Source organism: Chiloscyllium punctatum, chromosome 31, assembly GCF_047496795.1.
Source record: "Chiloscyllium punctatum isolate Juve2018m chromosome 31, sChiPun1.3, whole genome shotgun sequence".
Lineage (NCBI taxonomy): Eukaryota > Metazoa > Chordata > Chondrichthyes > Orectolobiformes > Hemiscylliidae > Chiloscyllium > Chiloscyllium punctatum.
Genome location: NC_092769.1, coordinates 47,278,305 through 47,294,398, shown reverse-complemented (window position 1 = coordinate 47,294,398; position 16,094 = coordinate 47,278,305).

Sequence of the window (16,094 nt, the reverse complement as noted above, 5' to 3'; positions counted from 1 at the left end):
TTACCCCTTCCTTCCCTCTCCTCTCCTTCCCCATCTCCTCCCCCCTTCCTGCCCCCCTATCTCCTTCTCCCCTATCTCCTTCCCCACCTCTCCTTCCCCATCTCCTTCTCCCTTCCTTCCCCCTTTGTCCTTCTCCCCAATCTCCTTCCCCCTTCCTTCCCCCATCTCCTTCCCCCATCTCCTTCCCCCTTCCTTCCCCATATCCTTCCCCCATCTCCTTCCCCCTTCCTTTCCCCATCTCCTTCCCCCTTCCTTCCCCATCTCCTTCTCCCTTATCTCCTTCCCTCTTCCTTCCCCAACTCCTTCCCCCCTATCTCCTTCCCCCTTCCTTCCCCCTCTCCTTCCCCATCTCCTTCCCCCTTCCAACCCCCCCATCTCGTGCCCCCTTCCTTCTCCCATCTCCTTCCCCCCTGTCTGCATCCCCCATCTCCTTCCCCCCATTTACTTCTCCCCTATTCCCTTCCTCCCTCTCCTTCCCCCCATCTCCTTCCCCCTTCCGTCCCCCCAATCTGCTTCCCCCATCTCCTTCACCCCAACACCTTCCCCCTTCCTTCCCTATCTCCTTCCCCCTATCTCCTTCACCCTTCCTTCCCCCTTCTCCTTCCCCCATCTCCTTCCGCCTTCCTTTCTTCCCATCTCCTTCCCCCTTCCGACACCCCCAACTCCTTCCCCCTTCCTTCCCCCATCTCCTTCACCCCTCTCCTTCCCCCTTATATCCTTCTCCCCCATCTCCTACCCCCTTATCTTCTTCCCCCTATCTCCTTCCCCTATCTCCTTCCCCCTTCCTTCCCCCATCTCCTCCTCCCCTATCTCCTACCCACTTATCTCCTCCCCCTATCTCCTTCCCCCTATCTCCTTCCCCTTCCTTCCCCCATCTCCTTCCCCCCTATCTCCTTACCCCCTAGCTCCTTCCCCAATCTCCTTCCCCTTCCTTCCCCCCACCCCCTTCCCCCCATCTCCTTCCCCCTATCTCCTACCACCATCTCCTTCCCCCTTCCTTCCCCCCATATCCTTACCCCATCTCCTTTTCCCTTCCTTCCCCCCATCTCCTTCCGCTATATCCTTCCCCCATCTCCTTCCCCCTTCCTTACCCCTATCTCCTTACCACATCTCCTTCAACCTATCTCCTTCCCCCAACTCCTTCCCCCCATCTCCTTTCACCTTATCTCCTTCCCCCTATCTCCATCCCCCCTATCTCCCTATCCCCTATCTCCTACCCACTTATCTCCTTCCCCCATTTCTCCATCCCCCATCTCCTTCGCCCTTCCTTCCCCCATTTACTTCTCCCCTATTTCCTTAGTCCCTCTCCTTCCGCCATCTCCTTCCCCCTTCCTCCCCCCCAATCTGCTTCCCCCTATCTCCTTCCCCATTACTTGCCCCTATCTCCTTCCCCCCATCTCCTTCCCCCTTCCTTCCCCATCTCCTTCCCCCTCTCCTTCCCCATCTCCTTCCCCCTTCTTTCCCCAACTCTCCTTCCCCCATCTCCTTCCCCCTTCCTGCCCCCATCTCCTTCCCCCATCTCCTTCCCCCTTCCTTCCCCATATCCTTCCCCCATCTCCTTCCCCCTTCCTTTTCCCATCTCCTTCCCCCTTCCTTCCCCCCTATCTCCTTCCCCCTTCCTTCCCCCTCTCCTTCCCCATCTCCTTCCCCCTTCCTTCCCTCCCATCTCCTTCCCCCTTCCAACCCCCCCATCTCGTGCCCCCTTCCTTCTCCCATCTACTTCCCCCCTATCTGCATCCCCCTATCTCCTTCCCCCCATTTACTTCTCCCCTATTCCCTTCCTCCCTCTCCTTCCCCCCATCTCCTTCCCCCTTCCGTCCCCCCAATCTGCTTCCCCCATCTCCTTCCCCCCAACACCTTCCCCCTTCCTTCCCCATCTCCTTCCCCCTATCTCCTTCACCCTTCCTTCCCCCTTCTCCTTCCCCATCTCCTTCCCCCTTCCTTCCCCCCATATCCTTACCCCATCTCCTTTTGCCTTCCTTTCTTCCCATCTCCTTCCCCCTTCCGACACCCCCAACTCCTTCCACCTTCCTTCCCCCATCTCCTTCACCCCTCTCCTTCCCCCTTATATCCTTCTCCCCCATCTCCTACCCCCTTATCTTCTTCCCCCTATCTCCTTCCCCTATCTCCTTCCCCCTTCCTTCCCCCATCTCCTCCTCCCCTATCTCCTACCCACTTATCTCCTCCCCCTATCTCCTTCCCCCTATCTCCTTCCCCTTCCTTCCCCCATCTCCTTCCCCCCTATCTCCTTACCCCCTAGCTCCTTCCCCAATCTCCTTCCCCTTCCTTCCCCCCACCCCCTTCCCCCCATCTCCTTCCCCCTATCTCCTACCACCATCTCCTTCCCCCTTCCTTCCCCCCATATCCTTACCCCATCTCCTTTTCCCTTCCTTCCCCCCATCTCCTTCCGCTATATCCTTCCCCCATCTCCTTCCCCCTTCCTTACCCCTATCTCCTTACCACATCTCCTTCAACCTATCTCCTTCCCCCAACTCCTTCCCCCCATCTCCTTTCACCTTATCTCCTTCCCCCTATCTCCATCCCCCCTATCTCCCTATCCCCTATCTCCTACCCACTTATCTCCTTCCCCCATTTCTCCATCCCCCATCTCCTTCGCCCTTCCTTCCCCCATTTACTTCTCCCCTATTTCCTTAGTCCCTCTCCTTCCGCCATCTCCTTCCCCCTTCCTCCCCCCCAATCTGCTTCCCCCTATCTCCTTCCCCATTACTTGCCCCTATCTCCTTCCCCCCATCTCCTTCCCCCTTCCTTCCCCATCTCCTTCCCCCTCTCCTTCCCCATCTCCTTCCCCCTTCTTTCCCCAACTCTCCTTCCCCCATCTCCTTCCCCCTTCCTGCCCCCATCTCCTTCCCCCATCTCCTTCCCCCTTCCTTCCCCATATCCTTCCCCCATCTCCTTCCCCCTTCCTTTTCCCATCTCCTTCCCCCTTCCTTCCCCAACTCCTTCCCCCCTATCTCCTTCCCCCTTCCTTCCCCCTCTCCTTCCCCATCTCCTTCCCCCTTCCTTCCCTCCCATCTCCTTCCCCCTTCCAACCCCCCCATCTCGTGCCCCCTTCCTTCTCCCATCTACTTCCCCCCTATCTGCATCCCCCATCTCCTTCCCCCCATTTACTTCTCCCCTATTCCCTTCCTCCCTCTCCTTCCCCCCATCTCCTTCCCCCTTCCGTCCCCCCAATCTGCTTCCCCCATCTCCTTCCCCCCAACACCTTCCCCCTTCCTTCCCCATCTCCTTCCCCCTATCTCCTTCACCCTTCCTTCCCCCTTCTCCTTCCCCATCTCCTTCCCCCTTCCTTTCCTCCCATCTCCTTCCCCCTTCCGACACCCCCAACTCCTTCCCCCTTCCTTCCCCCATCTCCTTCACCCCTCTCCTTCCCCCTTATCTCCTTCTCCCCTATCTCCTACCCCCTTATCTTCTTCCCCCTATCTCCTTCCCCTATCTCCTTCCCCCTTCCTTCCCCCATCTCCTCCTTCCCTATCTCCTACCCACTTTCTCCTCCCCCTATCTCCTTCCCCCTATCTCCTTCCCCTTCCTTCCCCCATCTCCTTCTCCCCTATCTCCTTCCTCCCACTCCTTTGCCCCATCTCCTTCCCCCCTCCTTTCCCACCTAACTCCTCCCCCCATCTCCTTTCCCCATTCCTTCCCCACCTCTCCTTCCCCCATCTCCTTCTCCCTTCCTTCCCCCTTTCTCCTTCTCCCCCAATCTCCTTCCCCCTTCCTTCCCCCATCTCCTTCTCCCCCATCTCATTCCCCCTTTCTTCCCGTCTCCTTCCCCATATCTCCTTCACCCTTCCTTCCCCCTATCTCCTCCCCCTTTCTTTCCCCCACTCTCCTTCCCCCATCTACGACCCCCTACCTTCCCCCCATCGCCTTCCCCTCTATCTCCTTCCCCCTTCCTTCCCCCCTCTCCTTCCCCCATCTCCTTCCCCCTTCCTTCCCTCCCCTCTCCTTCCCCCTTCCTCCCCCCATCTCCTTCTCCCCTCTCCTTCCCCCATCTCTTTTCCCCCATCTCCTTCCCCATTCCTTCCCCCCATCTCATTCCCCCTTCCTCCCCCCATCTCCTTCCCCCCTTCCTTCCCTCCCCTCTCCTTCCCCCTTCCTCCCCCCTTCTCCTTCCCCCCTCTCCTTCCCCCATCTCTTTTCCACCATTTCCTTCCCCATTCCTTCCCCCATCTCCTTCCCCCCATCTCCTTCCCACTTCCTTCCCCCTTCTCCTTCCCCCATCTCCTTCTCCCCTCTCCTTCCCCATCTCTTTTCCCCTATCTCCTTCCCCCTTCCTTCCCCCCTCTCCTTCCCCCATCTCCTTCCCCCTTCCTTCCCTCCTCTCTCCTTCCCCCTTCCTCCCCCCATCTCCTTCCCCCCTCTCCTTCCCCCATCTCTTTTCCACCATTTCCTTCCCCATTCCTTCCCCCATCTCCTTCCCCCCATCTCCTTCCCACTTCCTTCCCCCTTCTCCTTCCCCCATCTCGTTACCCCTTCCTTCCCTCCCATCTCCTTCCCTCTTCCTACACCCCCAACTCCTTCCCCCTTCCTTCCCCCATCTCCTTCACCCCTCTCCTTCCCCCTTATCTCCTTCTCCCCTATCTCCGACCCCCTTATCTCCTTCCCCCTATCTCCTTCCCCCATCTCCTTTTCCCTTCCTTCCCCCATCTCCTTACGCTATATCCTACCCCCATCTCCTTCCCCCTTCCTTCCCCCTATCTCCTTACCACATCTCCTTCAACCTATCTCCTTCCCCCCATCTCCTTTCCCCTTATCTCCTTCCCCCTATCTCCTTCTCCACTATCTCCTTCCCCCATCTCCATTCCTCCATCTCCTTCTCCCCTATCTCCTAACCACTTATCTCCTTCCCCACTTTCTCCACCCCCCATCTCCTTCCCCCTTCCTTCCCCCCATTTACTTCTCCCCTATTTCCTTCCTCCCTCTCCTTCCCCATCTCCTTCCCCCTTACTTCCGCCCAATCTGCTTCCCCCATCTCCTTCCCCCTTACTTGCCCCCCATCTCCTACCCCTCCTTACCCCCATCTGCTTCCCCCTATCTCCTTCCCCATTCTTTCCCCAACTCTCCTTCCCCCATCTCCTTCCCCTTCCTTCCCCCTATCTCCTTCCCCCATCTCCTTCACCCTTCCTTTCCCCCATCTCGTTCCCCCTTCCTTACCCATCTCCTTCTCCCTTATCTCCTTCCCTCTTCCTTCCCCCCAACTCATTCCCCCCATCTCCTTCCCCCTTCCTTCCCCCTCTCCTTCACCATCTCCTTCCCCCTTCCTTCCCTCCCATCTCCTTCCCCCTTCCAACCCCCCCATCTCGTGCCCCCTTCCTTTCCCCCTATCTCCTTCCCCCCCTATCTGCATCCCCCATCTCCTTCCCCCTTCCTTCCCCCATTTACTTCTCCCTTATTTCCTTCCTCCCTCTCCTTCCCCCATCTCCTTCCCCCTTCCGTCCCCCCAATCTGCTTCCCCCCACCTCCTTCCCCCTTACTTGCCCCTATCTCCTTCCCCCCAACACCTTCCCCCTTCCTTCCCCATCTCCTTCCCCCATCTCCTTCACCCTTCCTTCCCCCTATCTCCTTTCCCCTTACTTGACCCCATCTCCTACCCCCCTCCTTACCCCCAATCTTCTTCCCCTATCTCCTTCCCCCTTCCTTCCCCCATCTCCTCCTCCCCTATCTCCTACCCACTTATCTCCTCCCCCCTATCTCCTTCCCCCTATCTCCTTTCCCTTCCTTCCCCCATCTCCTTCTCCCCTATCTCCTTCCTCCCTCTCCTTTCCCCCATCTCCTTCACCCCTCCTTTCCCACCTAACTCCTCCCCCCATCTCCTTTCCCCATTCCTTCCCCCCATCTCCTTCCCCCCTATCTCCTTACCCCCTAGCTCCTTCCCCAATCTCCTTCCCCTTCCTTCCCCCCACCCCCTTCCCCCATCTCCTTCCCCCCTATCTCCTACCCCCATCTCCTTCCCCCTTCCTTCGCCCCATATCCTTCCCCCATCTCCTTCTCCCTTCCTCCCCCCCATCTCCTTCCCCCCTATCTGCATCCTTACCCATCTCCTCCCCCTTTCCTGCCCCCCTATCTCCTTCTCCCCTATCTCCTTCCCCACCTCTCCTTCCCCCATCTCCTTCTCCCTTCCTTCCCCCTTTGTCCTTCTCCCCAATCTCCTTACCCCTTCCTTCCCCCATCTCCTTCTCCTCATCTCCTTCCCCCTTCCTTCCCCATCTCCTTCCCCCATTCCTTCACCATTCCTTCCCCCATCTCCTTCCCCCTTCTTTCCCCCACTCTCCTTCCCCCATTTACGACCCCCTACCTTCCCCCCATCACCTTCCCCTCTATCTCCTTCCCTCTTCCTTCCCCCCTCTCCTTCCCCCATCTCCTTCCCCCTTCCTTCCCTCCCCTCTCCTTCCACCTTCCTCCCCCATCTCCTTCCCCCCTCTCCTTCCCCCATCTCTTTTCCCCATCTCCTTCCCCATCCCTTTCCCCATCTCCTACCCCCCATCTCCTTCCACCTTCCTTCCCCCTTCTTCTTCCCCCATCTCGTTACCCCTTCCATCCCTCCCATCTCCTTCCCCCTTCCTACACCCCCAACTCCTTCCCCCTTCCTTCCCCCATCTCCTTCACCCCTCTCCTTCCCCCTTATCTCCTTCTCCCCTATCTCCTACCCACTTATCTCCTCCCCCCATCTCCTCCCCCCATCTCCTTCCCCCTATCACCTTTCCCCTTCCTTCCCCCATCTCCTTCTCCCCTATCTCCTTCTCCCTTCCTTCCCCCCATCTCCTTCCGCCCTATCTCCTTCCCCCTTCCTTCCGCCCCAATCTCCTTCCCCCCATCTCCTTCCCCCTTCCTTCCCCTCCTATCACCTTCCCCAATCTCGTTCACCCCATCTCCTTCCTCCCTCTCCTTTCCCCCATCTCCTTCCCCCCTCCTTTCCCACCTAACTCCTCCCCATCTCCTTTCCCCATTCCTTCCCCACATCTCCTTCTGCCCTATCGCCTTCCCCCTTCCTTCCACCCCAATCTCCTTCCCCCAATCTCGTTCCCCCCATCTCCTTCCCCCTTCGTTCCCCACATCTCCTTCCCCCTTCCTTCCCCCCATCTCCTTCCCCCTTCCTTCCCCCCCATATCCTTCCCCCATCTCCTTCTCCCTTGCTTCCCCCCATCTCCTTCCCCCCTATCTCCTTATCCCCAGCTCCTTCCCCAATCTCCTTCCCCTTCCTTCCCCCCACCTCCTTCCCCCATCTCCTTCCCCCCTATCTCCTACCCCCATCTCCTTCCCCCTTCCTTCCCTCCATATCCTTCCCCCTATCTCCTTTTCCCTTCCTTCCCCCCATCTCCTTCCGCTATATCCTTCCCCCATCTCCTTCCCCCTTCCTTCCCCCTATCTCCTTACAACATCTCCTTCAACCTATCTCCTTCCCCCATCTCCTTCCCCCCATCTCCTTTCCCCTTATCTCCTTCCCCCATCTCCTTCTCCACTATCTCCTTCCCCCTATCTCCATACCTCCATCTCCTTCTCCCCTATCTCCTAACCACTTATCTCCTTCCCCCTTTCTCCATCCCCCATCTCCTTCCCCCTTCCTTCCCCATCTCCTTCCCCCATTCCTTCACCATTCCTTCCCCCTATCTCCTTCCCCCTTCTCTCCCCCACTCTCCTTCCCCCATCTACGACCCCCTACCTTCCCCCATCACCTTCCCCTCTATCTCCTTCCCCCTTCCTTCCCCCCTCTCCTTCCCCCATCTCCTTCCCCCTTCCTTCCCTCCCCTCTCCTTCCACCTTCCTCCCCCATCTCCTTCCCCCCTCTCCTTCCCCCATTTCTTTTCCCCATCTCCTTTCCCCATCCCTTTCCCCATCTCCTACCCCCCATCTCCTTCCACCTTCCTTCCCCCTTCTTCTTCCCCCATCTCGTTACCCCTTCCATCCCTCCCATCTCCTTCCCCCTTCCTACACCCCCAACTCCTTCCCCCTTCCTTCCCCCATCTCCTTCACCCCTCTCCTTCCCCCTAATCTCCTTCTCCCCTATCTCCTACCCACTTATCTCCTCCCCCCATCTCCTCCCCCATCTCCTTCCCCCTATCACCTTTCCCCTTCCTTCCCCCATCTCCTTCTCCCCTATCTCCTTCTCCCTTCCTTCCCCCCATCTCCTTCCGCCCTATCTCCTTCCCCCTTCCTTCCACCCCAATCTCCTTCCCCCCATCTCCTTCCCCCTTCCTTCCCCTCCTATCACCTTCCCCAATCTCGTTCACCCCATCTCCTTCCTCCCTCTCCTTTCCCCCATCTCCTTCCCCCCTCCTTTCCCACCTAACTCCTCCCCATCTCCTTTCCCCATTCCTTCCCCACATCTCCTTCTGCCCTATCGCCTTCCCCCTTCCTTCCGCCCCAATCTCCTTCCCCCAATCTCGTTCCCCCCATCTCCTTCCCCCTTCGTTCCCCACATCTCCTTCCCCCTTCCTTCCCCCCATCTCCTTCCCCTTCCTTCCCCCCATATCCTTCCCCCATCTCCTTCTCCCTTGCTTCCCCCCATCTCCTTCCCCCCTATCTCCTTATCCCCAGCTCCTTCCCCAATCTCCTTCCCCTTCCTTCCCCCCACCTCCTTCCCCCATCTCCTTCCCCCCTATCTCCTACCCCCATCTCCTTCCCCCTTCCTTCCCCCCATATCCTTCCCCCTATCTCCTTTTCCCTTCCTTCCCCCCATCTCCTTCCGCTATATCCTTCCCCCATCTCCTTCCCCCTTCCTTCCCCCTATCTCCTTACAACATCTCCTTCAACCTATCTCCTTCCCCCATCTCCTTCCCCCCATCTCCTTTCCCCTTATCTCCTTCCCCCATCTCCTTCTCCACTATCTCCTTCCCCCTATCTCCATCCCTCCATCTCCTTCTCCCCTATCTCCTAACCACTTATCTCCTTCCCCCTTTCTCCATCTCCCATCTCCTTCCCCCTTCCTTCCCCCCATTTACTTCTCCCCTATTTCCTTCCTCCCTCTCCTTCCCCATCTCCTTCCCCCTTACTTCCGCCCAATCTGCTTCCCCCATCTCCTTCCCCCTTACTTGCCCCCCATCTCCTACCCCTCCTTACCCCCATCTGCTTCCCCCTATCTCCTTCCCCCTTCTTTCCCCAACTCTCCTTCCCCATCTCCTTCCCCCTTCCTTCACCCTATCTCCTTCCCCCATCTCCTTCCTCCTTCCTTCCCCCTATCTCCTTCCCCCATCTCCTTCCTCCTTCCTTCCCCATATCCTTCCCCCATCTCCATCACCCTTCCTTTCCCCCATCTCCTTCTCCCTTCCTTCCCCATCTCCTTCTCCCTTATCTCCTTCCCTCTTCCTTCCCCCCAACTCATTCCCCCCATCTCCTTCCCCCTTCCTTCCCCCTCTCCTTCCCCATCTCCTTCCCCCTTCCTTCCCTCCCATCTCCTTCCACCTTCCAACCCCCCCATCTCGTGCCCCCTTCCTTCCCACCTATCTCCTTCCCCCCTATCTGCATCCCCCATCTCCTTCCCTCTTCCTTCCCCCATTTCCTTCTCCCCTATTTCCTTCCTCCCTCTCCTTCCCCCCATCTCCTTCCCCCTTCCGTTCCCCCCAATCTGCTTCCCCCCATCTCCTTCCCCCTTACTTGCCCCTATCTCCTTTCCCCCCAACTCCTTCCCCCTTCCTTCCCCATCTCCTTCCCCCTATCTCCTTCACCCTTCCTTCCCCCCTATCTCCTTCCCCCTTACTTGCCCCCATCTCTTACCCCTCTCCTTACCCCCTTATGCTTCTCCATCTCCTTCCCCCTTCCTTCCCCTTATCTCCTTCCCCCCATCTCCTTCCCCATCTCCTTCCCCCTTCCTTCCCCCATCTTCTCCTCCCCTATCTCCTACCCACTTATCTCCTTCCCCCCATCTCCTTCCCCCATCTCCTTCCCCCTTCCTTCCCCCCAATCTGCTTCCCTCTACCTCCTTCCCCCTTCCTTCCCGCCCATCTCCTTCCCCCCCACCTTCCCCATCTCCTTCCCCCCCACCTTCCCCATCTCCTTCCCCCCCATCTTCTTCCCCCATCTCCTCCCCCTTCATTCCCCCATCTCCTTCCCCCTATCTCCTTCCCTCTATCTCCCTGCCCCCATCTCCTTCCCCTTCTTTCCGCTACTCTCCTTTCCCCATCTCCATCTCCCTTCCTTCCCGCTTTCACCTTCCCCTTTCCTTCCCCCCTATCTCCTTCTCCCCTATCTCCTTTCCCCATCTCATTCCCCCTTCCTTCCCCCATCTCCTTCTCCCCTATCGCCTTCCCCCTCTCTCCTTCCCCCATCTCCTTCCTCCTTCCATCCCCCATCTCCTTTCACCCTCTCCTTGCCCCATCTCTTTTCCCCATCTCCTTCCCCCTTCCTACCCCTTCTACCTCTTTCCTCCAGCTCCTTCCCCCATCTCCTTCCCCCTTCCTTCCCCCCTATATCCTTCCCCATTTCCTTACCCCTCCTCCCCCATCTCCTCCCCCCTCCTTCCCCCCATCTCCTTCCCCCTATCTCCTTCCCCCATCTCCTTCCCCTCCATCTCCTTCCCCACATCTCCTTCCCCCTATCTCCTTCCCCCTTCCTTCCCCCATCTCCTTCCCCCCCTCTCTCCCTCCCCAATCCTTCTCCCCCCATATTCTTCCCCCCATCTTCTCCCTTCCTTCCCCCATCTCCTTCCCCCTAGCTCCTTCCCCCTACTACTTCCCCCACTCTCCTTCCCCCATCTCCTTCCCCCATCTCCTTCCCCCACTCTCCTTCCCCATCTCCTTCCCCCTATCTCCTTCCCCACATCTCCTTTCCCCTATCTCCTTCCCCCATCTCCATCCCCCTTTCGTCCCTCCCATCTCCTTCCCCCTTCCTACCCCCCAACTCCTTACCCCCATCTCCTTCCCCCTTTCTCCTTCCCCCTAACGCCATCCCCCTTCCTACCCCCCATCTCCTTCCCCCTATCACCTTTCCCCTTCCTTCCCCCATCTCCTTCTCCCCTAAATCCTTCCCCCTTCCTTACCCACCACCTTACCCCATCTCCTTCTCACTTCCTTCCCCCTTTCTCCTTCCGCCCATCTCCTTCCCCCTATCACCTTTCCCCTTCCTTCCCCCATCTCCTTCTCCGCTAAATCCTTCCCCCTTCCTTACTCCCTTCCTTCCACATCTCCTTCTAACTTCCTTCCCCCTTTCTCCTTCTTCCCTATCTCCTTTCCGCTTCCTTCCTCCCTATCTCCTTCTCCCCTATCTCCTTCCACCTTCCTTCCCCTCCAATCTCCTACCCCCTTAACTCCTTCCTCCCGATCTCCTTCCCTCTATCTCCTTCCCCCTTCCTTCCCCCATCTCCTTCTCCCCTATCTCCTTCCTCCCTCTCCTTTCCCCCCATCTACTTCCCCCCTCCTTCCCCCCATCTCCTTCCCCTTCCTTCCCCTCCTATCTCCTTCCCCCTATCTCGTTTCCCCATCTCCTTCCCCGTCCTTCCCCCCATCTCCTTCCCCCTATCTCCTTCCCCCTTCCTTCCCCCATCTCCTTCCCCCCGATCTCCTTCCCCCTTCCTTCCCCACCTATCTGCTTCCTCCTCGATCTCCTTCCACCATCTTCTACCCCCTTCCTTCCCCCACTCTCCTTCCCCATCTCCTTCCCCCTTCCTACCCCTCTATCCCCTTCCCCCCTCTCTCCTTCCCCCTTCCTTCCCCCCATGTCCTTCCCCCTATCTCCTTCTCCCTTCCTTCCCCCATCTCCTTCCCCCATCTCCTTCCCCCTTCCTTCCCCCATCTCATTCTCCCCTATCTCCTTCCCCCTCTCTCTTTCCTCCCATCTCCTTCTCCCTTTCTTCCCCCTTTCTCCTTCCCCCATCTCCTTCCCCCTTCCTTCCCCCATCTCCTTCTCCCCTATCTCCTTCCCCCTCTCTCCTTCCTCCCATCTCCTTCTCCCTTTCTTCCCCCTTTCTCCTTCTCCCCTATCTCCTTCCCCCATTCCTTGCCCCCATCTCCTTCCCCCTATCTTCTTCCCCCTCTATCTCCTTCCCCCTCGATCTCTGTCCACCATCTCCTTCCCCCTTCCTTCCCCCACTCTCCTTCACCCCTATTTCCTTCCCCTTCCTTCCCCATCTCCTTCTCCCCATCTCCTACCCCCTTATCTCCTTCCCCCATCTCCTTCCCCTATCCCCTTCCCCCATCTCCTTCCCCTTTCCATCCCCCATCTCCTTCCCCCATCTCCTTCCCCATCTCCTTCCCCTATCCCCTTCCCCCATCTCCTTCCCCTTTCCATCCCCCATCTCCTTCCCCATCTCCTTCCCCCATCTCCTTCTCCCATCTCCTTCCCCCATCTCCTTCCCCCTTCCTTCCCCCATCTCGTTCTCCCCTATCTCCTTCCCCCTCTCTCTTTCCTCCCATCTCCTTCTCCCTTTCTTCCCCCTTTCTCCTTCCCCCATCTCCTTCCCCCTTCCTTCCCCCATCTCCTTCTCCCCTATCTCCTTCCCCCATTCCTTGCCCCCATCTCCTTCCCCCTATCTTCTTCCCCCTCTATCTCCTTCCCCCTCGATCTCTGTCCACCATCTCCTTCCCCCTTCCTTCCCCCACTCTCCTTCCCCCCTATTTCCTTCCCCTTCCTTCCCCCATCTCCTTCTCCCCATGTCCTTCCCCCATCTCTTTCTCCCTTATTTCCTTCCTCCCTCTCCTTCCCCCATCTTCTTCCTCCTTCCATCCCCCATCTCCTTCCCCCCCCTCCATCCCCCATCTCTTTCTCCCTTATTTACTTCCTCCCTCTCCTTCCCCCATCTCTTTTCCCCATCTCCTTCCCCCTTCCTACCCCTTCTACCTCTTTCCTCCAGCTCCTTCCCCCATCTCCTTCCCCCTTCCTTCCCCCCTATATCCTTCCCCCATTTCCTTACCCCTCCTTCCCCCATCTCCTCCCCCCTCCTTCCCCCATCTCCTTCCCCCTATCTCCTTCCCCCTTCCTTCCCCATCTCCTTCCCCCCTCTCTCCTTCCCCAATCCTTCTCCCCCCATATTCTTCCCCCATCTCCTTCTCCCTTCCTTCCCCCATCTCCTTCCCCCTAGCTCCTTCCCCCTACTACTTCCCCCACTCTCCTTCCCCATCTCCTTCCCCCATCTCCTTCCCCACATCTCCTTTCCCCTATCTCCTTCCCCCATCTCCATCCCCCTTCCGTCCCTCCCATCTCCTTCCCCCTTCTTACCCCTCAACTCCTTACCCCCATCTCCTTCCCCCTTTCTCCTTCCCCCTAACGCCATCCCCCTTCCTACCCCCCATCTCCTTCCCCCTATCACCTTTCCCCTTCCTTCCCCATCTCCTTCTCCCCTAAATCCTTCCCCCTTCCTTACCCCCCTCCTTCCCCCATCTCCTTCTCACTTACTTCCCCCTTTCTCCTTCCGCCCATCTCCTTCCCCCATCACCTTTCCCCTTCCTTCCCCCATCTCCTTCTCCCCATCTCCTTCCTCCCTCTCCTTTCCCCCCATCTACTTCACCCCTCCTTCCCCCCATATCCTTCCCCCATCTCCTTCCCCCTTCCTTCCCCTCCTATCTCCTTCCCCCTATCTCGTTTCCCCATCTCCTTCCCCGTCCTTCCCCCCACTTCCTTCCCCCTATCGCCTTCCCGCTTCCTTCCCTCATCTCCTTCCCCCCGATCTCCTTCCCCCTTCCTTCCCCACCTATCTGCTTCCTCCTCGATCTCCTTCCACCATCTTCTACCCCCTTCCTTCCCCCGCTCTCCTTCCCCATCTCCTTCCCCCTTCCTACCCCTCTATCCCGTTCCCCCTTACTTCCCCCCTCTCTCCTTCCCCCTTCCTTCCCCCATCTCCTTCCCCCTATCTCCTTCCCCCTTCCTTCCCTCACTCTCCTTCCCTCATCTCCTTCCCCATTCCTTCCCCCCTCTCTCCTTCCCCCTTCCTTACCCCCGTCTCCTTCTCCGCTATCTTATTCCCCCAGATCCCCTTCTCCCCATCTCCTTCGCCCCATCTCCTTCCCCCAACCCCTTCCCACCTCCTTTCCCCCATATCTCCTTCCCCCTATCTCATCCCCCCTTCCTTTCCCCATCTTCTTCCCTCCCATCTCCTTCCCCCTTCCCACCCCCATCTCCTTCCCCCTTCCTTCCCCCATCTCCTTCTCCCCTATCTCCTTCCCCCTCTCTCTTTCCTCCCATCTCCTTCTCCCTTTCTTCCCCCTTTCTCCTTCTCCCCTATCTCCTTCCCCCTTCCTTCCCCCATCTCCTTCTCCCCTATCTCCTTCCCCCTTCCTTCCCCCATCTCCTTCTCCCCATCTCCTTCCCCCTTCCTTCCCCCATCTCCTTCCCCCCATATCTCCTTCCCCCATTCCTTGCCCCCATCTCCTTCTCCCCATCTCCTACCCCCTTATCTCCTTCCCCCATCTCCTTCCTCCTTCCATCCCCCATCTCCTTCCTCCCTCTCCTTCCCCCATCTCCTTCCTCCTTCCATCCCCCCAGCACCTTCCCCCCTCTCCATCCCCCATCTCTTTTCCCCATCTCCTTCCCCCTTCCTACCCCTTCTACCTCTTTCCTCCAGCTCCTTCCCCCATCTCCTTCCCCCTTCCTTCCCCCCTATATCCTTCCCCCATTTTCTTACCCCTCCCTCCCCATCTCCTTCCCCCTCCTTCCCCCCATCTCCTTCCCCTATCTCCTTCCCCCTTCCTTCCCCCATCTCCTTCCCCCCCTCTCTGCTTCCCCAATCCTTCTCCCCCCATATTCTTACCCCATCTCCTTCTCCCTTCCTTCCCCCATCTCCTTCCCCCTAGCTCCTTCCCCCACTCTCCTTCCCCCTATCTCCTTCCCCCATCTCCTTCCCCTCCATCTCCTTCCCCCTGATCTCCCTCCCCACATCTCCTTTCCCCTATCTCCTTCCCCCATCTCCATCCCCCTTCCGTCCCTCCCATCTCCTTCCCCCTTCCTACCCCCCAACTCCTTCCCCCCATCTCCTTCCCCCTTTCTCCTTCCCCCTAACGCCATCCCCCTTCCTACCCCCCCATCTCCTTCGCCCTATCACCTTTCCCCTTCCTTTCCCCCATCTCCTTCTCCCCTAAATCCTTCCCCCTTCCTTACCCCCCTCCTTCCCCATCTCCTTCTCACTTCCTTCCCCCTTTCTCCTTCCGCCCATCTCCTTCGCCCTATCACCTTTCCCCTTCCTTCCCCCATCTCCTTCTCCGTTAAATCCTTCCCTCTTCCTTACCCCCTTCCTTCCCCATCTCCTTCTAACTTCCTTCCCCCTTTCTCCTTCTTCCCTATCTCCTTCCCCCTTCCTTCCTCCCTATCTCCTTCCCCCCATCTCCTTCCCCTATCACCTTTCCCCTTCCTTCCCCCCATCTCCTTCTCCGCTAAATCCTTCCCCCTTCCTTATCCCCTTCCTTCCCCATCTCCTTCTAACTTCCTTCCCCCTTTCTCCTTCTTCCCTATCTCCTTCCCCCTTCCTTCCTCCCTATCTCCTTCCCCCCATCTCCTTCCCCCTATCACCTTTCCCCTTCCTTCCCCCCATCTCCTTCTCCGCTAAATCCTTCCCCCTTCCTTACCCCCTTCCTTCCCCATCTCCTTCTAACTTCCTTCTCCCTTTCTCCTTCTTCCCTATCTCCTTTCCCCTTCCTTCCTCCCTATCTCCTTCTCCCCTATCTCCTTCCCCCTTCCTTCCCCTATGTCCTCCTCCCCTATCTCCTACCCACTTATCTCATTCTCCCTATCTCCTTCCCCCTTCCTTCCCCCATCTCCTTCTTCCCTATCTCCTTCCTCCATCTCCTTCCCCCCATCTCCTTCCCCCATCTCCTTCCCCCATTCCTTCCACCCCTATCTCCTCACCCCTATCTCCTTCCCCCTTCCTTCTGCCCCAATCTCCTTCCCCCATCTCCTTCCCCCTTCCTTCCCCTCCTATCTCCTTCCCCCTATCTCCTTCCCCATCTCCTTCCCCCTTCCTTTCCCCCCATATCCTTCCCCCCATCTCCTTCCCTCTATCTCCTTTCCCCTTCCTACCCCCATCTCCTTCTCCCTTATTTTCTTCCTCCCTCTCCTTCCCCCATCTCCTTCCCCGTTTCTTCCCCCATCTCCTTCCCCCATCTCCTTCCCCGTTCCTTCCCCCCATCTCCTTCCCCCATCTCCTTCCCACTTCCTTT